This window comes from Nannospalax galili, unplaced genomic scaffold, assembly GCF_000622305.1.
Source record: "Nannospalax galili isolate Female #2095 unplaced genomic scaffold, S.galili_v1.0 scaffold34, whole genome shotgun sequence".
Taxonomy (NCBI): domain Eukaryota; kingdom Metazoa; phylum Chordata; class Mammalia; order Rodentia; family Spalacidae; genus Nannospalax; species Nannospalax galili.
This window is the reverse complement of record NW_008338996.1, coordinates 1297620-1302753: the sequence shown is the minus strand read 5'-3', so window position 1 is coordinate 1302753 and position 5134 is coordinate 1297620. Positions and strand designations below refer to the sequence as shown.

The following is a 5134-nucleotide window of genomic DNA, read 5'->3' as shown; positions in this document are numbered from 1 at the left end:
TGGTGGTGCATGCCTTTAGTCCCAGCATTTGGGAGGCAGAGGCAGGCAGATCTCTGTGAGTTCAAGGCCAGCCTGATCTACATAGTGAGATCCAAGCCAGCTGGGGCTACAGGGAAACCCTGTCTCAGAAACACAAAAAAAAAAAAAAAAAAAGAAAGAAAAGAAATTCACTTGGAAATGGTCTACAGAAACTAAAGCTACAGTCCATAAGACCACAAGTGTATAAGCGCATTTAATAAACCATTTTTACAGTCAAAAACTAAGATGTCTACATTCCCATTAACAAGGAAATGGTTCCATTCTTTAGTTCTATGGCGGCAGAGACAATGTTATCTGCTTTTTGATCATTATTATATTGTCAAAACCTAGCATAACGGTTTGTGCTCAGTAGATACTCAGTATCTGAATAAAGGTAAAGTATATCTGTACTATGAAGCAATAAGCATAGTTTTTTTAAAAAAATCTATGTCTACATATATTTATTATATTAGAAATATATGCATGATTTTGGTAAGTGAAAAAGGTTGTAACATAAGTCATGCATTCGTCATGTTCAAACACATAATACATTCAAGTCTTAGATGCACAAAATATGGAAGGATGCACACCAAACTGTTACAAAAATAGATAAGCTTCTTAAGGCAGAGGGAAATTATGAACTTTATTTCTGCACTAACACTGGAGCATGTACTGTATTCACTTGGTAGTATGTTCTGAAATACATAAAGTATAGAAAACAAATATTTTAATCAAAAAGCATTTTACATATACTTTTCACAAACAGATTAACAACTGAAAATAAAAATGCTCAACATTCCAACATTATTTCTGCAATTACTGATAACATGAGACATCATATGAAACCAGTCATGGGATTGGTCTCAGAAAAAAAAAAACAAAAAAAAAAACACCCAATAATGAAGGGCATTTTCTCAGACTTTTTATCGTTTAACTCCTCACTGTGTCTGTTTATGCATTATATTACTCATACTGTTCTACAACTATTTTAGTCTATTCTTTACATCACTACATAATTTTTACATAACTAATTCAACAGCAGGGGACAATCAACCCACTAAATATTGTTGGTTATCTAAAGTCCTTCTTTATCTCACTGCTTAGTTTTAGTTTTGTTTTATATATATTTTGTTTAAAAACACTGGAGCCAAGACCAACTTTTATGATTCCAACATGAAAATACTGAGTATCTACTAAGAACAAACCACTATGCTAGGTTCTGACAATATAGTAGTGACAAAGGAAAAAATGGTAATATTATATCTACCTTCATGGAGCTCAAGAATGGAAGTATTCTGACTTGCTCAGAGGCCCTCTAAAATGGAATGCTACTTGGCTTGTCAGTCAGGTGGACATAAAACTTTCACAGTTAATCTAATAACCAGTCTAACAAAAATGAGTGGTCAAGTTCCTTTCCACAACAGTACTACAATCTCTGAAAATAACCTGCCCATTTCTGAGACCGACTTTTCTTTTTAAAAATATTTTATTACTTTTATATGTATGACTGTATTGCCTGTGTGTATGTAAGTGCATCTGTGTCATGCAGTGCCTGCAGAAGTCAAAAGAAGGCACTGGATTCCCCTGGGACTGGAGTTACGGTCAATTGTTAGCCACCATGTAGATGCTGGGAATGGAACCCAGGTCCTCTGCAAAAGCAGCCAGTGCTATTAACAAACACCCGGTTTGCTTAATGTTCAAAAGAAAGAGCAAACTCTTCCAGTTAATGATAGCACGCTATGAACGGGAAAATATCCTAATACTGCACCGTTTTTCATAGACGTTCTTAACAAAAAACCAATGAAACTTGCACTTACTGCTAGAGTAAAAAGCATCAGAGATTGACTTTAACATAGTTAAGGAAGGTGGGATGACTGTATGTATGGGGAGCAAGAATCTTCACTGTTGATGGGTAATATGAATGCTCATTATACTGATACCCAATATATTGCTTCATTTTGAATGCTTAAAATGATCTGGATTAAAAAGGTTAAAAGGAAAAGGTAAAATACTATCTCTCCCTTTCTTTCTTTCTCTCTTTCTTTCTCTCTCTCTCTCTCTCTCTCTCTCTCTCTCTCTCTCTCTCTCTCTCTCTCTCTTTTTGAGACACTGTCTCTCTATAGTCCCAGCTGGCTTGGAACTCACTATGTAGCCCAACCTGGCCTCAATCTCACAGACATCCTCCTGCCTCTGCCTCTGCCTCCTAAGTGTGTGCACCACTAGGCCCAGTGTTGTAAAGTGTCTTTTGCGCCACGGTAGACCATTTTCCCATTTATTTACTGTGTGTGTGTGTGTGTGTGTGTGTGTGTGTGTGTGTGCGTGCGCGCGCGCGCGCATGCATGGGTGCACACATGGAGGTGACAACTTGCAGGAGTCAGTTCTCTCCTTCCATGCGAGTTCCAAAGCTAAATTCAGTTGTCAGCTTTGGTGGCTAGTGCCCTTATCACTGAGCCATCTTGCCAGTCCTTCACTGCTGACATTTTTAATCACATTAAAATGTTTCAAGTTTTTTTAATGAGGCATCAACAGCTCTAGTCTTTTATTTTATTTTATTTTATGTGTATGAGTATTTTGTCTGCATGTACATAAGTGCACCAGTGTTGGGCAATGCCTTGTGGAGGCCGGAAACCGGTCATCAGATCCCCTGGAACTGGAGTTACAGACAGTTGTTAGCCACCCTCTGGGTGCTAGGAATTGAACCCGGTCCCCTATAAGAGCAGACAGTGCTCTTAACAGCTGAGCTATCTCTCCAGCCCCAATAGCTCTATCTTTAACATATTATCTTCCGTATCTTACTAAGATTATATATACAAACACAATTACTACTTATAAAAATCCACTGCAAGGACATTCCAGATTCTGTTGCAAAGTTGAAGCATACAATTATAAAACCAAGTGAAAAATAAAAAGCAGGGAAAATTTTTAAATAGCCTTAATTCCAAGGAACTTTCAATAGCTATTAGGATCTAAGGTTTTTACATTTTTACAATAACTTTATTTACTGAGTGCCTAATACTTTATAAACGTTCTCTAATCCTACCTAAAAACTCATTCTACAAATCAGGAAACCAGATCAGAAGTGGTATGCAAATGGTTATATACTAAGAAACGGACAGCTAGGATTAACGTCTACTTCCCTAGTGCTCCAAAGTCATGTTCCTTCCCTTCAACTGACACTAAACAACCAGTACAAGTCTAGCAAAATTGTAGGCACGGGGGCACTTACATGCCAAGCAATGTAGTAACAGCTTTCTTTAAATCCTATTTAATCCCTGAAATAACTGAAATGTAAAAACAATTATTCCCTTTTATAGATAAGGGCACTGAGTCTGGGGCTGTAAGGTCGATTAAGTAATAGGAAATGGCAGTACCAGAGTGGGACTCCAAGACGACAAGATTCCAGAACCTTAACCCACGAGCACCTTCAGGCATGACCAAGTGAAATCACCCAAACACAGCTCCCAAGACAAATAGTGGAAAGATGAGAAAAGGGGGAGCTGGATTACTGCTGGGTCAAACTTGTCCTCAATGACCACATTTATATAAAAGGTAGCTGAGTTGAAGCAGCAACGCAACGAACAGCCAACTTTCCAAGAGTTTCAATCTGGGCCCTGAGACCAGCAGGTACACACACCTTTCTTCACAAATAAAGTGGAAACTCACCACCACCTCTCCTCTGAAGAGGGGAATGAGAAGTTGGCATGTAGCGGCAGCCGACGTGACAGACTTTGGGTCTTATCCGTTGTCATTCAACGCAAATAGAGGAAATCGACCCGGGCATGTCTGTTTATGTCTCAATTCTCGTCTAACGTTAGGTAGTGTGGGGAATGCAGCAGCCAGTGCGGGAATAAGGCAGTTTGTAATGTGCCATCATCAGCCAGCTACGAGGCAGCATCGGGCCTCAGTTTCCCCCCGTCTAAAAATGGGTAACACCCCAGTCACCTCAAAGGACCACTCAAAGCAAGCTAAGTATGTGTGAAGACACCTAATCCCGTGCTTGGCACACAGCGGAGTGCAAACCCTCGACACTGCCTCGGCCCACCTCCTTGTCTTCTATTCTAGAAATGCCCAAACTTTTTTCTTCGTTATTCCTAGATGCTGTGCAGAGCTACCGTAGGGACCCACAGACCGTGTCTCCATCCGCGGCTACACACGGGCTGCCCACGACAAGGACGCCAAGGTGCGGCCTGTGGGGCGGCAATGCCACGCGGGGCTCGTGGGGGGCAGGACGGCGGGGGTGCGCTGCAGCTGCGGGCAGAGGTGGACGCCCGGGAGCACCACCATTCCCGCCCTCCACGGAGCCCGGCTGCGGCCGCGGAGTACCACCGGCCCGGACCCACACGAGCGCCCCGGTACCACTGAGTCCTGTCAGGCCGGCGCCCTCGGCCGACCCACAGGCTCGCCGCGGCCTGCGGCCCCGGCCAGACACCACCCGCCCGCCTCCGCCCCTCAGAAAGGCCGGGCTGGGAGGCCGGCGCTGGGCGGCCAGGGGAAAGGCCGCCGGGGTTACCTGGGGGGTTGCTGGTGGCTGGGCAGCTTTCCGGGCGGGAGGGGGGCGTCAGGACGAGGAAGCAGAGTCCAGAGGCGGCGGGAAGGAGGCCGGGTGCGGTCGGCCGAGGCCCCGGCAGGAAGGCGGGCTGGCCTGGAACTGCAGATGAGCCAGGGGCAGTAGCGGTGGCAGCAGCGACTGCTCCCGCGGCTCCCTCAGGATCCTCCTCGGGCTGGTCCAAGATGGCGGCGCTCCCTACACAGGGTTTCCTGTCACCCTCGCAATGGGCCGAACCACAAAAGAAGGGGGGAGGATGCGCACGCAGCTGGCGGAGCCCGGAAGAGAGTGGCGGAGGCTGAGCCGCTGGCCACGCCCCTTCCTCAGTCCGGCCCTCCAAGTCCCGCCCCCTAGCACTCGCTGTTGAAGGGGCGGGGAGAGCTCTCTGCGCAGACGCAGTCGCTCTTCCTGGTCCCGGGAGTCTCCGCTCAGGTTCACCTGCAGTGTTCCTAGTGCGGCTGGGTTGTGATTTCTAAGCTGGTCGGCTTTGGAGCCTGTACTACTTTTTTTTTTTTTTTTTTTCTTTTTGAGACAGGGTCTCCCTGTAGCCCCAGCTGTCCTGGAACTCGC

The 5134-nt window shown here is 45.2% G+C and overlaps 1 protein-coding gene across 1 annotated transcript in view; it reads right to left on the bottom strand.

Annotated features, from left to right (window-relative positions):
* The window catches only part of Rab14 (RAB14, member RAS oncogene family), a 24242-nt gene extending 19358 nt beyond the window's left edge, over positions 1–4884 (bottom strand). The window contains exon 1 of the mRNA XM_008833455.2: positions 4529–4884. The gene's annotated coding sequence lies outside the window, so the exon portion shown is untranslated. The remainder of the gene's footprint in view (positions 1–4528) is intronic.
* Between the last annotated feature and the right edge of the window lie 250 nt (positions 4885–5134).